The 25,647-nt window shown below is 38.3% G+C and overlaps 1 non-coding gene across 1 annotated transcript; it reads right to left on the bottom strand.

The window, feature by feature from the left end:
- Window positions 1–743: 743 nt before the first annotated feature.
- LOC111882815 (small nucleolar RNA R71) lies at window positions 744–850 on the bottom strand. The gene has a single exon (XR_002847242.1). It is a non-coding gene; the product is annotated as a small nucleolar RNA R71 (small nucleolar RNA).
- Window positions 851–25,647: the final 24,797 nt, after the last annotated feature.

Raw genomic sequence — 25,647 nt, 5'->3', positions numbered from 1 at the left:
TTCGTCTTTCTTAATTCAGTTTTATGTTTCATCTTTTTGTTTTATTTCAGGAGTTCATGGCCAGAGGTTCTAACACACCTTTGGTGCCACCACTTAAAGATCCCGATTCTACAATTCACAAAAAAAAAGGATAAGAGCGTGAAAGAAGATAGAACACCAAAGAAAACGCCTTTACAAGAATTCAAGACAGTGTTCTCAAAGAAGTCAGGGAAGAAAATGGGGGAGTCAAGTTCATCTTCAAAGAACAAGAGCAAGCTTGAACACTTAGATCAAATACTCGTCCAAACCGAGTCTGAATACGATACTGAGCCTGAATTTGAATAACATACAAGTGAACCCGAAACCGAGCCAAGAAACGAGATGGCAAATATTGATGAAATTTCCATGGGAGCCTACAGAAAGAGAATTCGAGATGATGTGGTCCAGGTTTAGTACAACCCGTTATTCCTATCACTGCCACATTCAAGCTGAAAGGACATATCCTTTTTGCACTAAAGGATATCCCATTCTATGGAAAAGATCATGAGGGTGCGTTCAAGCATTTAGATGAAGTGAACGACATTGTTGATTACTTCAATGCCCCGAATGTTAACATAGATACCGTCTTGCTAAGGATGCTTCCCGTTACCTTTAAAGAAGCTGCAAAGGACTGATTAAAAGCACTTCCACCAGGTACAATCACTACTCGGGCTCAAATGCGTGAGCAGATTCTAAACCAATTCTGTCCACCATCCAAGATAGCTAAACTCAAGAAGGCAATAGCTAATTTTGAGAAAAACCCGCGGGAGTCACTTTATGAAGCATGGGAGTGTAATAAAGGGTTGTTAAGGAATTGTCCTCAACATGACCTAAACATTCAACAAGAAGTGTTCATATTCTATGACAGGGTCAATGTAATGACAAGACAAATCTTCGATTCTCAAGGACTGTTTATGAAGAAAAAACTGGGCGAGGTCAAGGAATTGGTTGAAGAATTTGCGAAGCACTCTCATGAATATCATAATCCAAGAAATGAAAGTGTGACGGAGTTGGGGGGTGCACATTCTGACTAAATGGCTACCATGATGGCAATGCTTATCACTATGGATAGGAGATTGACCCAAATGGACTAATCAATTCATGCAATTCGTGTTGGTTGCAAGAGATATAGTGGCCCACATTTGACAAAAGATCGCAACATGGATGAATATGGGAACAAGACAGCTCAAGTTTGCTATTCAAGTGGAGATAAATACGATGAAGACTGGAGAAAACCGAAGAAAGAGTGGCTGCCATATGAAGAATACAAGAAGCAAAAGGAAGAGAAATATAAGCAAACTGGTCGAGGCTTCTACCAAAAAGAGCAGCCACCAACCGAGAAGAAAGTGGATTTAGAAACCATGTTGACCCGATTCATGGAAGCATCCGAGAAAAGGCACGAAGATACCAATGTAGTGCTAAAAGAACACATGAATATGATGAAGGAACAACTCAAAATGATGATTGACCAGCAAGCTTCATTAAGAAATCATCAAGCATCAATTCAAAGTTTAGAAGTCCAAGTTGGTCATCTTACTACTTTGGTTAATAACAAATTGTCTTCATAATCTCCCGAAAAGCAAGTTCAATCTCACGTCATGGCCATTGGTACTAAAGAAGAGGCGATTTTTGAATTCCTAGAAGCACTAGAAGTGGAGACAAGGCCATCTGAACCGAAGCCAGAGAAGTCCAATCTAAAAAACGAAGAAGCTGCAGAAATGCCAAATTCACGTCGTGAGCTCGATACGTGGGATCGGTCTGCACAGAAAAAAAATTGTATCTGGTCCAACTTATAAACCGCCTTTGCCATTCCGTCTCGAGCACATCTTAGCCCACTAGAAAGGGAACATCTGGAGTTTATTCAACAAATAAAGGGTATTCCTATTAATACTCCTTTCATTGATTCGCTTCAAAATTCTAGAATACGCAAACTTCCTCTAAGACTTAATAGACACTCGTCAGCAACTAAAGAAGAATTCTAAGGTGATTCTAAGTGAGCAAAGATCAAAAGATGTATTAAGAGAGTTGCCTAAGAAGATGGGAGATCCTGGACGCCTTACTCATCCATGTGAGTTCGGGAATAATTTGAAGATTTATGCTTTAGCCGATTCTGGGGCTAGCATAAATTTGATGCCTTTTTCATTTTATCGGAAGCTGAATATTCCGAAGTTGAAGGCTACAAAGATGACTATTCACATGGCAAACCGTTCAATGACACAACCTCGGGGCATTGTGGAAGATATTCTTGTAAAAATTGAGAAATTCGTTTTTCCAATAGATTTTGTTATGTTGGACATGAAAGGAGATCCTGATGTTCCGATTATTCTTGGCAGCCCTTTACTAAACACTGTTGGGGCTTTAGTTGATATACGTGAATCTAAGCTCACCTTGAGAGTTGGAGATGATAAGGAAATTTTTGGAATGGAAGATGGGTTTCAAGGATATGATGTTAAAGGTGAAGTGTTCAATATTGATGAAGACAATGAACTTGAAGAATTAGAAAAGCTTATGAAAGAAGAAATCAAGACAATTGATCAAGTCAACCGCACTAAACCAAGGGCATCCATTCCATTTTTCGTTGAAGTCATTACTTATACAAAACAAACATCTTGGGTAAGTAAGGAAAGTGATGACATGTCTAGTAATAAAAAGTTGGTTACATCAAAGGTGACTAGCTCAGTGGTGAAGGAGGAGGAGGATATTATAAAGCTTAAAAATGATGAAAAATTGAAGACTCAAGGGATCAAACGTAAGCTCGATGGAAACGAAGTCAAGGCTAAAAAGGAGAAGTCTAAAAAGGCATATATTCGTCAAGTGCAAGCTTATAAGAGGCGTTTCAAGGAGCAAAAGATCCTGATGGTGGACTCATCTGAAGATTCAATGTAGGAGGCATGGAGTCCAGCTAACGACTCCTCAAAAAGAAGCGCTTCTCGAGAGGCAACCCGGGTTTGGTTTGCATTTTCTTTCTGTTTCTTTTTGCATTTTTAGCTTTTAGGAAATCGATCATGTCATCCGAATCACTTTATGCACAATATAACACTAAGTGTGGGGTACCTAAAAATTAATTGATAATGATAGACAAATTTGGATTTTATAATTAATTTCATGATCAGACAGTATTCACGACGTGAGTCCAGGTTGAACGGACAATATACTCCTTAGCACATTATTAGTCCAGCCCACTCCATGTTATAGTTTTGTATTATTGAATGGCCCAATTTTACAGCCCACATTGAATTCACGACGTGAACCCTTAAAGATTCACGACGTGAATCCTAAAACACTCGACACCACAGATTTAAGATAGAATCCAATTGATCTAATTCCTTTCTTACTCCCCACGAATTGAACGTGTTTCTTCTCCCCCCCCCCTTCGCGATTGCGGTTGATTTCTTTATTTATTCATCTTTTGCATACGTAATCTTCCAAACTAGGTAGTTTAATCTTCTTTACATTGATTATTATTGACTTATTTGCTAAATTTAGGGGTTAGGGTTTCCATTTGACTTGAATCTTAAAATTGTTACCCTATCTATGTGAAGTTGTTGTTGCATGTGTGTGTAATGAGTATGAAATGGCCTTAGGAGTAAACCTTAAAATTGTTCCTTTTCATAGTTTGTGATGGGGATATTTAAAGAAACAAGAATAGATTGTACCTTCTTGATCAACTCATCACATTCGTTGATCTGCACACTCACAGGTTTCGATGCAAAACACCTGTCTTCACGCTCTTTTGCTTCGTCTAGTCCCCTATCAGTAGTATAACCTCTCATTTGTGATACCTCAGAGGTCACCATCATACACTTTCCAGCAACATTCTCTTATTGTACCAATAAATCCCTGCCATGATTGGGCTTTCTCACTTCTTCATCTTCAGAATCAGTTGACCAAACTTAAACACTGCTAAATTCATCATCAATAGTATTTCCCTACACAATTAGAGCATTCATAGTGTTATTAGTTCCAGCTTTCTTTATCCTGATTTCCTCCAACCGTCATATGAGATTCGCTTCCTCGTCATCTTCGTCATTCTTTTTAGACTCCTTTCTCAACATACAATCTTTGGAAAAGTGGTTTTTGCCTCCATAGTAGTGACAATTAAAACCTGAGTCACCACCAAGTTTAGCTTCCTTCTTTGGTTCTTCGGTTTTAGAGACACTCTTCAGTTCCTCCTTCACCTTTTTAACATTATAGCTTCCCTGCCAGTTTCGGTTCTTATTGACTGGGAATCTTCTTTTGATGAACTTCTTGCGATTTGACACCATTAAAGCAAAATCTTCACTTGTTAGATCATATTCAGAAAGATCTAAATCTTCTTCATCTTCAGCAACATTCTTTCCCTTGGAGATTAGAGCTAATGACCCCATGCTAGAAACCACGTTCGTTTCTTTAGTCACTGAACTCTCATGTGACTTTAATATTCCCACTGGCTTTGCAAGAGAATAATCCTTGAATTGTTTGCGTGCCTTCACAGTCGACACTACAGCCATCGATTCAGGTCTAAGGCCATTCATAAATGTGACCTTTTGTTCAATGACTTTCCTTTCTATCCCATGCTATATCATCTTAATAAGGAGATGATTAAAGCGATCGAAATCTTGAATGAGCTTCTCTTTAGGCTTCTGCTTGAAGTCACCAAATTCTGAGAGCAATAACGTTTGGATGGAATGCTCAAGATCTTCATCTGTAGAATACAGTTCCTTCAACTTGTCCCATATCTCCTTCGTTGTTGTGCATGAACTCACCAATCGAAACGTGTCCGACTATAAAGCAAACCTAATCATCCTTAAAGCTTTGATGTTGCACTGAAACTTCTCTTTCTCATCTTGGGGAATGTCTTTCACATCATTAATGAGTTGATTATACTCCTTTTGAGTTTTGAAAATTCTTGAAGTGCTTGAATGAGTGAATACACCAACTGTTATCGCCTCCCAGATCAAGTATCCATTATCTTCTAAACCAATCACGTAGTCTTCAAAGTGATACGTCCAGACCTCATAATCTTGAGTGTACAGTATGGGAATTCTCGTCATCGATCCTATGCTATTGGAGATATTGATTGGGTTTGGCTGGGTATCACCCATGGACATGACGATGTTTGTATAAAAACCTATTTAAGATCAGACTTGTAAATAACGTTAGGGTAAGGTTGATTTAAAGAACTACGTCAATAGAGAATGAAGGCTCCAACAAAATCAATCAAAGCAGAAAAACCCTAAGATCTTCTTCAACAAAAGAGATGTGTATGGATTACATAGTCTCCTGCTCTGATACCAATTGAAGAGTTAAGAAACTCTTAGATTGATTAGATCTTCAATAGGTTAATCAGTAAAACAAACAAAACAAACACATATAAAGCAAGATGGAATCAAATAATGCTTAATGATTCAAAAGTACTCACGCCTCAGCAGAGCTCCATCAAGAATTTCCACTATAGAGGCAAGCTAGGGTTTTTAGTACAGTAATCCAAATAATAGTTAAAGCATTGTCTACTAAGAATGCATGCATGCATCTTAAATACTAAACCCTAATAACACAATAACGGTTGGACAGGCCCAAACCGAGTAACAAAACTGGGCTAAGGATCGAGCCCAATGACGCAACACATTTAGACCCAATAGGTATCATTATTATTCCATTAGATTTCATGTTCTAAGGCCTACTCGACGAGTGGACGTTGTGACTCGTTGAGTAGAAGCGGGTCAGGAGACGTCATTTAATGAGTGACTCGACGAGTCAGCATGGGGGACTCGATGAGTAGGAGCTGGCAGAGGAAACCCTAAATTTCAAGGCTTTTGCACCTTATATATTGGACCATTAGCGCCTCCCACTGTCCTCTATCACGCCTTGAGATCCAGAAACCCTAACTTTCGTCAGTGTGAGCTTGGAGAGTGTTTTGGTGCTTTAGCAAGTGATATTTGTGAATGAAACTTGTAGATCAAGAGGCTAGCATCAAGGATTTCGTGTGGATCCAGAGTCTACTTCAGTTTGGGCACGTTTTGGAGGTAACAAGCTGTTACCTTGACCTCTTTTCTTCTAGAATCTTTCATATGTGAATTTTAGGGCTTTCTTTAGTTATTCATGAAGGGATTATGGTATGGGAGCTAGATCTGAAGTTGAAACTTCGGATCTGTACCTCTTTTGAGCCCTAAGTTCATAAAGTTATTAATAGGGTTGTTAGAACGTAGTTCTATCAGGATCGATTGATTCTAAGCATGCAAACAAATGATTACATAAAAATAAACACGAATATGGATTGAATATGTTGAATGATTAATGCTTCAACGCCTCAGAAGAGCTCGATTAAGAACTTCGACTGTAGAGGTGTTTTAGGGTTACAAAACTCAAGCGTAATTAAAAAGACATCTCACAATAATGCATACATGCATGCATGTATATAGTCTAACCCTAAGAGATAATCACGGATGGACAGGCCCAATCCGTATATATACAAAAAGCCCTTAGACGCAACACAATAAGCCCCAACAATCTCCACCTTTGCGTCTTTGGGTCCGAGACTTCAACTCTGTTTAGCAACCGAAGGCTTCTTCACCATCTTGAACACTCTCGGAATGATAGCTAATAGATGGTACCGAAAGGTAATGTACCACCGAAGCATATCAGTAAAAATTTTCTTATCAGCATCCAAGTTCTGCTTGCACCGATGTATCAAGTTGATAATGTGCTCCAAGCAATCAGTAGAAAACAGATGTTTATCTACCAAAGCAAACAAGAACCTGTGAGCTTCACCGTTCGTAAACATCACAATCAGATGTGTTGAATCAATTTTCCCTATCTTCATCTTGTTCACATCCCTGGCTTTTGAGTAGTCTTGACCTTCGGCTTCTTATTAATCACTTTTGCTATCTCCTTATCCATTGTTGCAACTTCATAGATGTAGGTGGCCAACATTCTTTTTAAGTGCTCCAGAATCGGCTCATACTCCTTTGAATTAGTGAGCAGAATATTGTATAGCAAAATCCAATCATGTGGATTAAGATTGGGAAGATCTGCTAAAGATATCATCGAGACAGAGTTTGTAGACCCTCGTGTGATCTTGAAATGCACATTCATAGATTTGCCAGTGGGAGTCAGTTTCAATACCTTGACAGTTGTAATTTTCTGCGCACTCCATGTCAGGTATTGAGGTTGGCCGTACTTTAAGTAAAAGTCGATGAGCTCTCGGTCAACCTTTGGATTTGGAAAAGGAACCTCAAAAGTTGAGTCAAAACAATGAAATGTAAATGTCTTCCTTGTAATTGGCATATCAAACTGTGAATCCTTGGAATTGTCGCAGTCAAAAGGGGCAATCGGTTCTAACCAATAGACACTCGGTGATTCAATTGCTTGACTGATCAACACATCTCTTGTCTATTCAGGAAACAGAGCCTTCTTACACTGCAAGATATCTTCTTCTTCTTTATTTTGTCTCTCTGTTTCCTCAGCCTCCTTTGTGATTTTTATATTTTCATCTAATTCTTTATCTATCTTCTTTCGTTTAAGGGCATCAGCAATAGTTTCTTCAACATCACTATCACTGTCATTGACAATATGTTTCAGCTTTTCAGTTGGACCAGAACCTAAAGCTACATTAACCTTCAGTTCTTTTGTTACAATCACTTTCTTTGGTCCCTTTCCCCCTTGTTTTGGAGTAACGAAAGGCTCTGAAACACCTTTCATTTCATGAAGCATGGCAAGAGCAGGGAGCAGTTTGCTAGTTAGATGATTGCGAATGGTGAGAGTGAGAATCAGATCATGAGCACCAAGGACATTGGTCAACATGTCCTTGACATCGTTTGCACAGCTACGGAAGACAGCTCTCTCTGTTTTTAACAAGGAAATTTCCTTCACTGATTGAGCAAGTTGGACTTACTGAACTGCAATTGTAGAGGCTTGACGAGCTATCTCTTCCTTCAAAGCACTCTCTTTGGCAATGTCTGTATGCAGTGAGTCCATTCGAGAAGATATTGAACCTATCAGAGAAGCGTTGTCAGCCTTGATGGAGGAACGAACATCATCAAACTTCTGTTGTTCTTCCTTTAAAGACTGTGAAATAGATTCAACCGATTCACGAATTTTGGTAGCATTCGTATCAGCATGCCCTTTTAAAGAATCTAAAAATATCTGTGTGGTGCGAATAACTTCAGCAACATCAGCAGATGCTTTCTTGCAAGTTGAAGTTGATTCCTTGATGGCATCGGTTGATTTATCCATAGCTTGTGTATATTTCTCTATAGTAGTCTCCACAAAAGCTTTGAGAACAACCCATCCATAAGCGTTATTATTGGCAAGCAGCTTATCCAACTTCTCATGAATGCTCTATAAATGTTGGCGGTTGATAAGAGCATCAGTGTCTTTTCATCAGAATGAAGCCGATAGGGACTAAAGTATGTAGAGTCATACTCATCATTGTCGCCTCCTAGAGTAGCACTTGACTCGGTTGAGTGGGTTGGAGATATAGGCTTAGGTGTTGTTTGTTTTTCTATAAAAACCTCTTCAAACCACTTATTGCTGCGCGGCGAAGCACACGTGCAGCACTTTACCTCTCGCAGCAGTTTGTTTTTTGGAAGGCTTCAAACTACAAAACCTCTGTGCGTGTGCTGCGTGGCGCATCACTTGACTTGGCTCTTCTAACCTCTTCAACTTTCATTATTTTAAGTGTATTTTTAAGAATTTTTGTATAACTTTTTTTTAAACTTTGATTTTCTTAAATTTTTATTTACGGATGTGATACAATTTATTTTTATAATTTCCATGATTTTTTTTTAATTTTTTTTTACCGTTTTATTAATAATATTTTCAATTTCAGTTGCATCTTTTTAACGTGTGTAATTTTTTACGAACTTTGTAGACATCGTTTGCAATACTTTCTTAATTTTTTATTATTTTCTTTTTTAATTTTTTTTAAAATTAGTTTTTTTTTCTAGAATAAAACTATTAGCTTCTTTTACATTTTTTTAAGTTTTTTTTTTAAAAAAAATTATATTTTTGTTTTTTTACATGTTCTTTTTATTATTATTTCAATGTTTTAAAACTAGAATTATTAAATTTCGATGTTGATAACTATTTTCAATTTATAAAATTAGTTTATTTAAATTTCAGTTTACTGCAACAGTCTGCAGATGTTAAAAAACAAACATGCTTCTTATTATAGGTTGCAGCCATTTGTTCTACCTTTTCTGCTACAGAGGATTGCAGAGGTGATCCGCAGACTTCATGAATTTTCGCTTCGAAAAAACAAACAACACCTTAGTGATGACTAGGGTTTCGGTTTCAGTAGGTGCCCCCATATCAGATACATTGACCCTTGTTGTTTGTTCCGGAAGTGTAGTAGTGGTGGTTTGGGTAATGATTGGAATTGATAAGGTTGTTGGAGGAATGGAAACAGAAGAAACTGGTGGTGGTGGTGGTAAAGAGGTTTCTGTTGTGGAAGTGGGAACAACCGAAACTGGGACTTTGGTGTCAGCTGTGGAGGTGTTTGTTTCGGTGATGGAGGTGGGGTTGGAATTTTATGAGGTGGAGATTCAGTTTGTGGAGGTGATCTAGGAGGAGTATTACCTCATGGAGATTCTGGAGGAACGTCGTCTTCTTCATCATTTTCAGGATGATCTGGACTTGGAGTAATGTATTGTTTTGATCTCTTCGCCATTTTCTTAATTTTCTTTGGCTTTGAGGAGGACTCCGATTCTGACTTTCTCTTTGTTGATTTGGAGGGCTTAGATTATTCCTCCTCGGTTGTTTCCTTCTTTGTAGTCACTTGTTTTCCTCTGTTGTTGGGCTTGTCAACAGCTTCTAAGGCAACCTTCTATTCAGGAGTAAGAACTCTCGGCTCCTTGGGTGGAAGTTGTCTATAATCAGTCATCACCTTACTCTTGGCTATAACACCCCTGTACATGGTCTCCAGAATGGAACCATAATGAAGAAACTTTGTGGGGTCCGAGATGATGATCTTCTTGGTGTGAAAAATTTCCATGGACGCGATGAGAGCATCCTTCATCATTGGAACTTCCAGAGTGTCAATTCCCCTTCAGGTAATGAGAGTCCAAAACATTCCACATGAAATTTTGGACTGACGAGTGGAAGTGTTTAGGCTCTGCACAACCTGAGACCATATGATAGACCCATAGTCCAGGTTTATACCATTATACAGACCATAGAGAATGGTCTGCAAACCTTTACTTGTGCCATCTGATCCAGCACTTCTTTCCGCCAAGCCTTTGATTAGAAGAGTGAGAAGACCGTTCCACTGAGATGGCAGACACGACTTCGTGGCTTTGGCAATGGTTGTCAGCACATCTGTATAGCCCATTTCGTACAGCATTGAGAAGATTTGTGCTGTTGTGATAAAGTCCGGAGAAATCGTAGAAGAATCCACGGCGAGAGGAAGTAAGGAACAAAACCTCACTTTTGAAATAGAGGCCTTCTTGGAGTGGATTTGAAAATATATTTGTTCCTTGTTCTTTTCATATGATGCAGAAGAATAAACTTGATACAATAAAGACATCGGAACAGCCTCGAACTGGGTTAGCGCAATAACCAGTGGAGAGTACTTTAAGCATTCAACAACTTGTAACATGTAAGAATCATAGAAACGGATTAAGTTCTATAATCATATTCTGATTTGGCTTGATAGTAAGAAAGGCTGATAAAGTAATCTGATCTTGTGCAGAAGAAGAATTCGCCATTGTTGAACAAGGGAAGAAGATGAACAGTTGAAATCGCCGTTACAGTTTAGAAATCTTGATACTAGTAGAAGATAAGGAATCGTGCAAACCCTTTATATACCGTTTCCAGGAGAGAGAAAATCATGACGATTATGACGTTATCGCTAAACTATAGCCTGGAAAAGCGGGATTTGACAGGTTGGGGTTCCTAGGTATGCGGCAGCACGCGTGCGTATAGTGACCGTTCAAATTCACGCGCCCAAAAAGATTTCGACAATCTGCATTTGAAATAGAACACGCCATCCGAACCTGAATTGCCCTTGATTCACTAGAGGACAAATAAACTCAAATATACCATCAACAGAATGTGGGAAAATTAAAAAAATTTGTGCATTAGAGTGACAACCGATAAAGTAATAAAGCAAATGTGTATGGGATGTGAGTGATAAAAACAGGGGATTGCGGGCAAGAATCACTTCCTTCGAAGTCAAGAATCACTTGAAGTGCTTGTGTGGATTCCCAAGAATACGACCAAGTGTTTGTAAATAAACATTGAAAGGCTTCTTTTCATGACATAGGCTTATCTTCAACCGAACATCGATACTCAAAATAAAACCGAGTGTTGGAAGAAGTACTTGTGAGACCGATGTGGTCTGTTGAACAAGTAGGCATGTTATATTTTGTGATGACCAAAAAGTGTATAGAAATCTCAAAAAAAAAATTGGATCTTTATGGGTAGAATAGTCTTGGTTTTAGACAAATTCATAAAAGACCTCGCAAAGAAAAGAGATTTCATTAGGTAACAAGTAAGATCTTGAATATAGCAATTCACCGTTAATTCATTATGGATGCTGAATTTTGGGTTTCACTCAGCACGTGGTATACGTATCTAAGATCATAAACACAAATTTTGTGTAACCATAAACCTCAGTGCTATGAACCGAGAGTCTCAAGGGTTACAATTGTGAACCGAGATTATATGGAGAATGGTTTGAGGATGGTGAAAGAAACGAAAGTACCTTCTGCTATAAAACAGCACAAAGTAGAGAAACTCTTAAATCATGTGAGAAGAGTAAGGTAGCTCTAGACCGAGTAAATCAAAATATCCTGATTGGGAAGAAACGATAGGTATTGATCGAATCACTAAGGCCTTGCTCTAGGTCGTAGAGGCTTGGGTCAACATGAAGCAGCATGCTTCTAGGGACCCTTAACTAGTTCATAAAATAAGCATCATACCTGTCCCAGCTCCAACTTTTGTTATACTTGTATCCTTGTGACTGAATAGAGGCAAAAAGAAACAAATATACCACACAAACAAAACAAAAAATATTTTCGAGAGACTGATTATTCCGAAAAAAAAAACAGAAAAAGAAAATATTTTTGAATTTTTGAAGGTTTTCTGAAAAAGAATAAAAACAAAAAAACAAAATTTTGAATAACCATAGAGTAAATTAAAGACGAGAAAAGAAACGTAAACAGTTTACAACCGAAACCTTATCTCATTTGAGTGAAGAGAAATAGACCGAGCGGTCGGTTCATTTCGGTTCCCGAAATTTAAGGAGTCGAAATAGACCGAAGGGTCGGTTCATTTCGGTTCCCAAAATTTAAGAAGCCGAAATAGACCGAGCGTTCACCCCATTTCGCTTGTCTAATTTTTAGTCAGAGGATTGAGGATTTGGTACTGACTCTGCTTCCATCATACCCAAGCCTTGCAAAATTTTGTTAAAGAGTGCTTCAGGTAATGCCTTAGTGAATATGTCGGCCAATTGATCAGTAGATCGAACAAAATGTACTTCTACGTTCCTATCTTCTACATGATCCTTAATGAAGTGATATCTAAGTGCAATGTGCTTAGTCTTTGAGTGTTGTACCAAATTGTGACAAATCCTTATTGCACTTTCTGAGTCACAATAGAGAGGTATCTTCTTCATGCTTAGCCCATAATCTCTCAGTTGACTTTGAATCCAGATTACTTGAGAAGTGCAAGAGGCTGCAGCAATATACTCTGCTTCGGCTGTAGACAATGATACGCAAGTTTTCTTCTTGGACTGCCAGCTAACAAGTATTACATCAAGAAATTGGCATCCACCTGTGGTGCTCTTTCTGTCCAGTCCACATCCTCCAATATCAGCATCAGAATAAGATTGAATGAAGAATCCAGTTCTTGCAAGATACCAGAGACCGAGAGATGAGGTTCGCTTTTGGTAGCGGAATATGTTCTTCACAACAACCATTTAAGGTTCTCTTGGATTAGCTTGAAACCTAGCACAATAACACACAGAAAACATAATGTCCGGTCTACTAGTCGTTAAATACATAAGTGACCCTATCATTTGACGATATTGTGTTATCTCAACAGCAGGTTTATCCATAGATGGTGTTAATTTAGTGCCAAATGCCATTGGAACCTTCACTTTTCAGTCGCCATTCATACCGAATTTCGTCAGTAAGGTCTTTGGATAAGCCTCCTGGTTGATGAATATACCTTCTATTCCTTGTCTAATGTTTAAACCAAGAAAAAAGTTAATTGGACCCATTGCGCTCATTTCAAATTTAGTCTCCATCAACTTTCTGAATTCAGCTGTCAAGCTAGGATTCGTAGAGCCGAAGATGATATCATCAACATAAATTTGAACGATCATTAGATGTTCGCATTCTTTCTTTCAGAAGAAGGTAGGGTCAACCGAACCTTGCTTAAATTTTTGACATTTTTAGAAAATGAGTTAAGGTTTCATACCAGGCTCTCGGTGCTTGCTTTAATCCATAGACTACTTTATCCAGTACATAGCAATGATTAGGGAATTTCTCGTTCACAAACTCAGGCGGTTGCTCAACATAAACTGTTTCTTCTAATTCTCCATTCAAGAAGGCACATTTGACATCCATTTGGAAGACTTCGAAGTTTTTATGAGCAGCATATGCCAAGAAGATCCTTACTGATTCCAACCTAGCTACTGGAGCGAAGGTTTCCTCATAATCTATCCCTTCTTCTTAACAATATCCTTTCACCACCAATCGAGCCTTGTTGCGAATGACATTCCCTTCTTTATCCAACTTATTTCTGAAGACCCACTTCAAGCCAACCACAGACGCATCCTTTGGTGTGGGTATCAGCCTCCAAACTCGGTTCCGTTCAAACACATGAAGCTCATCTTGCATTGCCTGGACCCAATCTCAATGATCAAGTGCAGCATTTATGGTTTTCGGTTCAATCTTGGAAACAAACGAGTTAAATGTTGGGTCAAAATATGGTTTATACTTTGCTTTTCTGGACAATTGTATGTTTTTGTAATATTTTTGGAATTTACGGTAATGTTTACCGTTGAGTTTACGGCTGTAAACCCATTTACGGCCCATGTTATCTGGCCCATGTTCTCCAAGTATAAATATAGGTGTTAGGGTGAGGAGTAGAGATTGATAAACGACAGAAGAGAGAAACGGGAGCGTATGTGTTGTGTGTGAATCTCATGTAAAGGAGCATCATTCCAATCTATTCAATACATTGAAGATTCATATTATTCTTCTTCTCCTTCTCTTCTACTTGATCTGACATCATATGTTTGATTGGGTTTCCGCACCATCAAACGGATCTGATTGATACATGGGCAGATTAGGGACTTACAATTGGTATCAGAGGTTGGTTGTATCAATCATTTTTTCATATCTGGAGCTTATTTGATCTTATTTTGAAGAGATTTTTGCGTTTTTAGATAGATCTCGCAAAAATAAGGGGGGTTTGTTCTTCGCGTTTTTCGTAAAAACGAGTTTTTGATCGAGTTTTGGAGCAAAAATGGTGAAAAAACGTTGTTTTTCGTCAAGAACAACGATTTCTAAAGAGTTTAAGGTCTTTGAAGAGTTTACAGTCCGGAGTTTACAGCCGTAAACATTCAGTAGCTCTTTAGTATAAAAAGATAGGGGATTTAGAGATGACGAGGTTCGAACTTGAGACCTCCAACTCTTCAAACCACACGCCTTATCCAGTTGAGCTACAAGGGATCTTGTTAAACCATTTGATTGCTTAAACTTTATACACTTCTCAGTAGCAGCAAGCCTCGCATCATATCAGTAGCTTCGCACGCCTTCTCGATCAGCAGCCTCGCACGTCCTCGCATCGCATCGCATCAAAAAAAAAAAATAAGACGCGCTTTGAGGGAGCCGATGTTCGAACCTACGACTTCCGGATCAGCAACCCAAGCGCCTAACCATCACGGCTAGCCAACCCTTTGTGCATTCACTTTGAAAATTTACACATAACCATTCCCTACCGCTTCCAACTTTCGCATTTTTGTCATTTTCAGCCCAAAATTGATTTTCCTTTAATTTTAAATTCTTTTTTCAACCAAAAATTTTAGTTTTTAAATTTTTAATTTTTATTTTTGACTTTTTACTTAAAATTTTGATTTTGACTTTTAAAGTTTGACCTATGACTTTAAACTTTGACTTTTTCGTTTAAGTTTTAAATTTTCAAATTTAGCTTTTTGGTTTGACTTTTCAAGTTTGACTTTTGAGTTTGATTTTTTAAATTTGACTTTTAAGGTTGACTTTTGAGGTTTATAGTCAAAGGGCATTTTTAAATTTAAGTTTGACTTCTAGTTGTGCTTTTAATAGTTTTTTGAAGTTTTACGAGGGAATTGAAAACATGAAAGAGAGTCGTCAGGAGATGTTAAGACAAAATTTCATCATGTTCGATTATATCCCTAGAGAAACCCTGGAAACTCAGTTGCAGCGATTTACTACACTCACTACTGAGATGAATATAGCTAGGATCCTCTTGTCCAAATCTGAGATAAACAAAAAACTGCTGAATGCACTTCCGAAATCGTGGGATATGGACGTGGCTGACATCAAGAACACAAAAGATCTCAATCGTCTTAGTCTGGCTGATATAATTGAAGAACTTGATGCTTTGAATTGTCGAAAAACAATGAGTTCCGCAAACCTTCCGGTCAATGAAGTTTCATGTTCTCAATCATCTGAAGTTTCATGTACGCTATCTAGTGAAGATACGATTAAATTTCTTCGGGAACAAATTGATTTATTAAAAAGGGAAGTTGAGGACCTGAGATATAAAGAATATCAACTCAGGAAAGGACAGAAACCCCTGAAGGCGGAATTAGAAGCAAAAACCAAAGATTTTAGGAAACTTTAGGAAGAGTATAGCAACAAGTGTGAAAATTATAACTATATTAAGAGACAACTTGCTGCTGTAACTAAAGAACTTGATGCCTTGAAAATTAAGTGTGGAAAAGCATACGTTAGTCTCAAAAATTATACTGCGTCAAGTCAGATAGTCGAGTCCTTATATGAAACCCAATTAAAATTCAAAGAAAATCAAAACAAGGGTCTAGGGTATGATAGTGTACCTCCTCCTTATAATCATAACTACCATCTATCCCTATGACACAGGACGAAATTGACAGAGAGGCACATCTTCAATATGGCAAACGAGCTGGATTTGTGTCAGGAGGAGTTATTAATGTTGAAGATACTAATGTTGCTACTTCATGTGCAAGTAAAGTAGCAGAAGATGAGAACAAAGAAAACACTACTGAACAAACCAATGACTCCTTGAACTCAGAATCTGTTACTTCGAATTCTGTTACTCTTAACAAACCTGCCGTTGAGAAATACAGGCCACCAATTCCAACGCAACAGAGTTCTTGTGGCAATTGTGCATGTGGGAAAAATCAGAGACAATGCAAGGATACGCCACCAGGGGCAGAAAGAAACAACTTCACAGTGAAGAAAAAGACATGTTTTCACTGTGGAACACCTGGACATATTGCCAGAAATTGTCCAAATCGCGCATACGTTCCCTATTATGCACAAGGCTGGCAGAACGCGCCAAGAGGGAGATACTTCAAAAGAAATCCCTCAAGGTCACGTTCAGACAATAGCGACTGGAATGCGCAAAAGGCGAAGAATCAAACCTATAAGGCCAAGAATCTGAATCCCAAGAGAAATAAGGGAATGCCGGCCAAAAAGACCAATCCAAGAGATGCTCCCATGAAGCCAAACTCATAGTCATCTCAACGGCCGACATCAAGTTCCAAAGAAAGTACTGAGCCACCCATCAGATCGAGAAAGAAATGGGTTAAACCCAACTACAAATGGGTTCCAAAGGCTCACTCTCCCAAATCCACTAATGACCCTAATATTTCATCGTCTTCTGTTTGTGATAAACAGGATATGTCATGGGAAAGAGTACCGTGCAAGGATGAAAAAGGTCAACCCAGTTTCAAAATGGACTGGGTTCCAAATACCAATTAATCTCGCTCTGTGTCGGAGTAGCTATGGAGGCATATCATCAGACTTCGGTTTGTTGGTAGTGGATGTTCCAGGCACATGATAGGAGACATCTCTCAACTGTACAACATTCCGACTTTTGCTTGAGAGTATGTGTCCTTTTGCGGGAAGGGAAGAAAGGGAGGGATCACTCATGGGGTTAGTACTTAACGATGTGAAGAATTTTCGGATCTGTTATGAGATTATGCTTTCTGTTCTCAGACCTTCTGAATGCAGATTCAATTGGTGAATTACGGTTTGCGTTTTCTTCTCTATACTCCTGAATTTTTCTTAAGTTGATTCGCTTTAAAGACTAATTTTTGTTTTACGATAGTTTAAATTTGCGCATTTATTTTTGTTTCTCTCCTATGCACAAATTTAGGGGGAGAAATAAAACAAAACAAAAATTAGAAAATATAAAAAAAAATTCAAAAACATTACAAAATCAGAAAATCCAACAAATATGGTGTAAATGAAATGTGCTTGAGGGAGATGTTTTGGGAAATGATATTAGCAAGTGATAACGGGCAATCTGAATCGGCGTAACGTACCTATGTTGAATCGTCTACGCTATGTGTTCAACGCGCTGGTAGGCACGAAAGATTTTAAATGGACTTGACTAGGAAAGTTGAACCTAATGAATTTAAGGACTTGACAAACTTTGACCTAGTTAGATCCGTTTAACCTGATTTCATGACGCTCGGATAGGTTGAGCAGGGAGATATACATGGGAATCTACTGGTCACATTAAATAACCCGTATCTAGAACTGTGGATTCACTTTTCCTCGATGTGCGGATTCTGTCCTTAATTCTGGTTGGATGGGGCGACTGGTAAATTCCGATAAATTAGGTCTGTATAATATCATTTTCTTTCTTTCCGTCTGTTAGTCATATGTTGTCTCCTTTGCGTGACTTCCAATCCGACCTGGTACACAACATATGCAACTCTATTTCTCTGTAGGTTATATATGTGAAATACTTCTTATCTGTTAGCCATATGTTGTCTCCTTTGCGTGACTTCTAATCCGACCTGGTACACAGCATATGCAACATTCTATTTCTCAACCCCTCTGAAGTAATAAGTAATAGAATTATGAATCTATCCTCTCTCTAAATGGTTGTATGCTCACCCGGTGTAAGGAGTACTCTGGAAGTTCTTGATGGTTGGGGCATATCAGGGAGCGGGAAACATGTTCTAGTACACTTAAAATTGAACACATACAGATTGTATGTAGATCTCGCTGCTCGACTTAGGTGGACAACAATATCCCTGGTTGTAGTTAGTTAAATGGTCATAAGAAAAATCTATTTAAGAATTAGGGCCAATCATGATAATAACGTTATAATTAGATATATGCATGTATCATGTCATTGGTAAATTGTCCAAAGCTTGTCACAAATGTTTCGTGTTTAAGTAAACCACAATACTGGCGATCGATCAGACGAAGATGTGAAGATAAGGGTACCGACAAGTGGAATAAGACTGTCCAACAACTTTGATCCCAAATCACTCTTAAAGTTAGCTATTATTTTTGTTTTTGTTAAGTTTGTTCATAGTGTTCTTCTAATTTAAATATAAGGAGAAGAATTAAAAAAAAAATCAGAAAATTCAAAATCAAAAATAGTGTTATTTCTGTTTTATTTCTTGTTCAGAAAATATGAAAAACCCAAAAATATTGTGTGCTAAGTTTTCTTTTAGTTTTGTTTTGTCTTGAAAAGTGAATTCAGGTGAAGAAGAAACTCATGGAGTTTGTGTCGAAGATTTCTGAGCCAAAGGCTTCGTCCGTGAGCATCGAAGAATTCTCATTCGAAGGAGAAAGAAATGAAGATTATTCTTTCAACATTCAATCCTTCAACCTCGGAAGCAATGTGAAGCGGAAATTGAAGATTATGTAACGGATTGCATTGAAGCCTCCTCAATCAGTCTGCCGCTATCGTTGTACCTGCTGAAGTGATCCAGAAGATTATTTCTCTCTGAAGTTCTCTCTGAAGATTCTCAAGCTGAAAGCACCAATTTTCAAGAATCAGTACGTGAAGCCTCCTCACCCAATGTGCGTTCAGAGTCAAATCTTGAAGAAAAGTTCAAGTGCTCAAGATGAAGTCATTCATTGAAGATTCATCAAGTTCATTTTGAAGTTGTGAAGAATTTGAAGATAAATGTTGAAGCCAATCTCCCAATGAAGATCGACAAGAATAGCCAGCTACTTTTTAGGGGGAGCTTGTTGGGTCAATTAAGAAAAGAAAGCTATAAACCAAGGGGGAGATTGTTGGGACAAAATATGGTTTATACTTTGCTTTTCTGGGCAATTGTATTTTTCTGTAATATTTTTGGAGTTTACGGTCATGTTTACGGTTGAGTTTACGGCCGTAAACCCATTTACGGCCCATGTTATCCGGCCCATGTTCTCCAAGTATAAATATAGGTGTTAGGGTGAGGAGTAGAGATTGATGAACGAGAGAAGAGAGAAACGGGAGCTTATGTGTGTGTGTGAATCTCATGTAAAGGAGCATCATTCCAATCTATTCAATACATTGAAGATTCATATTATTCTTCTTCTCCTTCTCTTCTACTTGATCTGACATCATCCGTTTGATTGGGTTTCCGCACCATCAAACGGATCTGATTGATATATGGGCAGATTAGGCACTTACATTAAACATACAAAATTGAACTTTAGAGAATAATGCAGTTTGTTTTGCTTTTAATTGAGACCGAGTAAGGACTTTTTCTGAAGTGTCACCAATAATATGTGACATCCCCATTTTCACGGCCAGAAAAGACCGATTTTACTTATGCTTTGTTTTATAAAATCAGAGTAATCTTTTAAAGATACGGTTGCGGAATTTGTTCCCAAAACAAGATATGATAATAACTTATCAAATCATATCTCAAAAAGAATGTATTTTCATTCAATAATAAAACCTCGGGGTGTCATGTTCCGATACAGACATATAAGCATAAGTAGAACTTACATTTAATTACACAATTGATTTATATCTCCTTTAAATCTCTCTGTGAAATATGTCTTCGTATTTAATACCTGTGATACAAAGAAAACTGAGTGGGTCAGGCTTGGGAGCCTGGTGAGCATATAGGGTTTTCATCCCACAATGTTATATCATATAAATATATATATATATATATATATATATATATATATATATATGGAACATCCAAAATTATATAATTTCACCATATAAAAGCAAATCTTATCCCACCCCATCGATCCTCACAACGACACGATCTAAACTCTCGTATCTAAACTTTTCCTCTTTATCTGATCCCTGCTCACGGATCTAAACTAATCTCTCCACCTGATCCATACTCTCAGACCTAAAACTAACCTCTTGGTCTAATCCATACTCCCGGATCTAAACTAATCTCTTGGTCGGATCCATACTCCTGGATCTAAAGTTGTGCCCAATCCATACTCTCGGACTAGGGACAATTAACTATATCTTAATCCATACTCCCGGATTAATAACAAGTTTACCTATTGGTCTGTTCCATACTCCTGGATCTAAAACTGTGCCCAATCCATACTCCCGGACTAGGGACAATTAACTATGTCTTAATCCATACTCCCGGATTAATAACGAGTTTACCTATTGGTCTGATCCATACTCCTGGATCTAAAACTGTGCCCAATCCATACTCCCTGACTAGGTACAATTAACTATGTCTTAATCCATACTCCCGGATTAATAACAAGTTTACCTATTGGTCTGATCCATACTACCGGATCTAAAACTGTGCCCAATCCATACTCCCGGACTAGGGACAATTAACTTAATCTTAATCCATATCTGATCCATACTCCCGGATCTATAACTGTGCCCAATCCATACTCCCGGACTAGGGACAATTAACTTAGTCTTAATCCATACTCCCGGACTAATAGCAAGTTTATCTCTTTACCTGATCCATACTCACGGATCTAAACTATCCTCTTAATCTGATCCCTACTCACGGATCTAAACTAACCTCTTGATCTGATCCCTACTCACGGATCTAAACTAACCTCTTGATCTGATCCCTACTCACGGATCTCATCTACCCATGTCCTACCCAACATATTTGTAGGTATAAAATACATATATAGTTTAACTCATTAAAAATCTATATAGTTCATCCATTCCACTAATACCTCAATTAAACAACAATATATAAACACATAGCACGTATTTCGTAGCAAATACTTCATACTTATGTGTTAGAAGAAAGTAACCACACACTCACACATATAAATCACAATATACTTAATACAATCAAACCATACTTGTATTATTATAGTGTTTATGAAAGGTAGTATACACTCACTTGATCAAAAGATGATCGGACAGCACTACGACTTGCAGAAGTAGTAATCCTCAACAGATTTGGAAGATCTCTTCAAAAATCGAACTTCTCGCGGGCAGAGCTTCGGCTCGGGAACCGCACTTCTCGGGATCTCGGGACTTGACTCGGGGCTAGAGAATAATACCGGGGCTTCGGGGTATTTCTGGCACGCAAATTGATGCAAAACAGGAGAGAGAAGAGAGAAAATAGTAACCCTAAACGGCTGGCCCTTCAAATCTATTTATAGGGCAAATTTGGCCCTTGCCACGTCGTGGCAACCTTGTTCCACGTCGTGGGCTTAGTCGTCACTGCATGCGTCATCCCAAGTTGCATCTGGGGGCCTCCCGGAGGTGTCAGGACACTTGCCACGTCGTGGCAACTTTGTTCCACGTCGTGGGCTCTGACAGTTTTGGGGTTTCGCGCTCCGAACTTCAGAAATTCATAACTTTTGCATACGAACTCCGTTTTCGACGTTCTTTATATCGCCGCGAAGGTGAGATTATGCTCTACAACTCTCGTTTAGACTCCGTTGGCTAATTTTGAATTGATTTTAATATATTATAAGTATATTACTTATATAGTATTTTTAGTAGGCCGGGACAGGAAAACTTCGTTGGAAATTCATAACTCCTTCATCTGAACTCCGTTTTCGTCTGTCTTTTTATCGTTGGACTACTATCGAAGAAATCTTCGACTCTCGTTTAGATTACTAAGGATAGATATCTATCTACCTTAAATTCACTATTTACGTCGCGCTGGGTCGCGCTAGGTCGTGTCGGTTCTGTCGCGAAACTTCGACAGGTCATAACTTCTTCGTTATAACTCGGATTTTGGCGTTCTTTATATGCACGGAAACCTTGTGACATATACTACAACTTGGTTAAGATTAATCCTTCTAAATAATCTTCCATCAAAAAGTCATTTTGATGCTTATCGTCTCTAAATCGACTAGCCCTGATCTACGGGCGTTACATAATATGTGCTTTGGGATGTTCTTTGGTCCATTTCACTAATGGAGGATAATTTGGGTCATATGTTGGATCCAATTTAGCATTAACTTCGACTTCAGCTTCAGATAGATCACCCTCGCCTTCGTCAGTTGTACTTTCGGCCTCTTTCTCCCCCTCGACTGGCGAAGTATAATCTGTGTCTTCACTGATGGTTGCATTCTGTGTGGGAGTAGAATACTCCCCCTCGGTTGTACTACCGATAGGTGGATTTTAATCAGAACCATCCTCTTTTTCTACGTCTTTATTAGATGGAGACAAAATTGAATCCTCCCCCTCGAAAGATGCTTTGTTTGTTTCTGATGTTGTTAAGCCTTCCCCATGAAATGGTGGATTGCTCTTAGCAGTTGGAGGTTCATTTTCCATCTCTTTAGCAGCTTCATCGATAATTTTCTTGAGACTTTCAATTTTGTTATATGTGGCTTTAGCTTCTGAGGTTGCTGCTTTCTCTGGTTCATCAAACAGGCGCATGTATTCTTCAAACAGGTTGGCTATAGGAACCGAGACTTGTCCTGATTCTGGAAAAATGTCTCCCAGCTCTCTTTCACTTCTTTGAACTTTCTTCATATAACTATCGTCGAAGGTGACATAATAGGTTTCTTCAATTAGTTTTGATCGTTTATTCAACACTCTGTATGCTTTCGACGCTAGCGAGTAACCAAAGAAATTCCTGCATCGGCTTTGACGTCGAACTTATTTCGGTTCTCTTTGGAATTGAAAATAAAACACCTTGAACCGAATATGTGGAAAAACTTGGCATTTGGCTTTCGGTTGTTCAAGATCTCATATGGAGTAATTGAGAATCTCTAGTTTAGCAAGGAACGATTTTGAGTATAGCATGCAGTTGCAATCGCATCAGCCCAGAAGTATAATGGAAGTGAAGCAAAACTGAGCATGGTTCTAGCTGATTCACACAAAGACCGGTTTCGTCTTTCAACAATCCCATTATGTTGTGGTGTATAAGAGGCCGAAAAATTATGAGTTATTCCCTTGTCAGCCAGAAAGCTCTCAAAATCATTATTCTTGAATTCCAGACCATTGTCACTTCTGATATTCCACACCGTTTTCCTCAGCTGTACTTCCACTTCCTTGATAAAATTTTTTAGCTAGGTAGTTGCATCAGATTTCTGTTTAAGAAAGAAAACCCATGTGAAGCGTGAAAAGTCATCTACAATTAAAAGAATATACTTACTTCCACCAAAGCTTTCAATAGCCAAAGGTCCACATAAGTCGATGTGCAAGAGTTCAAGAGCTTCAATTATCTTCATGTTGATTTGAGTAGGGTGGCTCTTTCTGCTTTGTTTGCCCATTTCACATGCTGCACACAGATGGTCCTTGTCGAACTTGAGATGAGGAAGTCCATGAACATGATCACCAAGCACCAACTTATTAATGTCTCTAAAGTTCAGGTGCGATAGTCGTATATGCCACAATGAGCTATCATCTGTATTTGCCTTTGTCAGCAAACATATTACTGGTTTTCCTCGTATGGGATTGAGATTTAAAGGATACATCTCTCCCTTACATTCAAATTTCAACAGAACCTTCTTGGATTGTTTCTAAATTATCTCAGAGCCCTCATCATCAAATGATACTTTTAGACCTGTGCCCACAACTAATTGAGAGACACTAATCAGGTTGTGTTGCAAACCTTCTACATAAGTCACTTTCCGAGTTGTGAAGTCACCATTTGTTATCATGCCATATCCCTTGATTGTGCCATATGAGTTATTTCCATATTTCACACAGCCACCATCTTTCAGAGATCGAAACTCCCTCAGCTCTTCCTTCCTACCTGTCATGTGACGCAAGCAGCCACTATCTATATACCATTCTTCGTCGAATTTCTCGTCACTGATTACCTGCAAATTCAAGCAGATTAAGGAACCCAAAGTCACTTGGGTCCTAGTGAGTTTTTCACGGAAAAAGGAATTGCAGTAGAAATATCAACTAAGTATGTCCTTTTTACTAAGGTGGTTTGTTCTTTTCTTTTAATTGTATAAACTTTGATTTTGGTTTTATCTGGTTTAAATTTGAATTCGTTGATTAGTTTGTTTGATGGCATTTGACACCTAGGATCAACTGATGATTTCCTATTATTGATCTTAGAATCAGATGTTAGCTTTCCTTTTCCTTTGATGTCTTCCCTAGAATATGCTTTTCCTTGGGACTTGGTGTAACCAAAACTTGACTTAGGACCGAAACTGGGTTTAGAACTTGTTGGGGGACCGAAAGTGGACTTAGGACCAAAACTGGTTTGGGGACCGAAAGTGGACTTTCGGTTTTGAGTGACGTTCGGACCGAATCTGGTTTGTGGACCGAAACTTCAGTTCTAAGACTTGGAGTAGTAAGAACTTGGGCTGAAATTTTCCTTTACCTTTTCCTTTCCTTTGTCCGTTGCGATCCTCTTAGGAGGAACATAGTTGGGATTTTGGGAATGCCAGTAACTCTTTCGCTCATTCAGATTCTTTGCATATCTTTGATTTCTTAAGCATTTCTGTTCAGCTATCTCCTTCTATAATTTGTGAATATTGAAGCTGGCCTTCGATTTCTCTTTTGGAGTTTCGGTTGTTTTGACTCGAACTTTTGGTTCTTCTTTTGATTCCATAGGGATTTCTTTAGTTCCACTTGTGCTTGGTTTGTCAAAACTTGAAGGTTTGTTTATTGGTTCAGCTACGTATCTTCCTTTAACTCTCCAAGAAGTTTGCTCAGATAAACCCACAGTTTCGTCTGCATTATCAATAGGAGCTGACCAGAAGAAATCTTCACACCCTTCTGCATTGTCCTTTTCCACCAAGACTCTTAGCTTTGTTGTTTGTCTAGAAATGACTCCTTTTATCACATATACCTGGTTCGGCACAGTTTGAACCTTTTGATAAACCACAACCTTTTCTTTGAGCTTCTTTTCCTTATCCTTTGCTAGACGAGCAAAATCCACTGAATTTTCTGAGATTAGTGGTTTCTCATTCTCAATTTCGCTCTTCATAAACTCAGAGCAATCAACTACGTCTTCTACAGATATCTCACTCATCTCACTTTCTTCATCAAATTCAGACGTATGTTCTAAGTCTATTTTATTTTCAGATGCTAGTTTGGAATTGGATTGGTCAAATGAGTGAATTGTGTCCGACTTAATTTTCAACTTATCATTTTCATCTAAAATGTCTTTTAACATACATTTGTGTTCCTTTGAAACAATGAAGGTTTCTATTTTATCCAGTCCAATTTTGTAGGACATGGACGTCTCTCCTGATGATACTTTTGATTCACATTCTGCTATGACCTCGTCTTCCTTAAATTCAAGGAATGGCAAAATCATTTTATGAATTTTCT

This window comes from Lactuca sativa, chromosome 5 (genome assembly GCF_002870075.4).
Source record: "Lactuca sativa cultivar Salinas chromosome 5, Lsat_Salinas_v11, whole genome shotgun sequence".
Lineage (NCBI taxonomy): Eukaryota > Viridiplantae > Streptophyta > Magnoliopsida > Asterales > Asteraceae > Lactuca > Lactuca sativa.
This window is presented reverse-complemented; position numbering and strand designations above follow the sequence as displayed.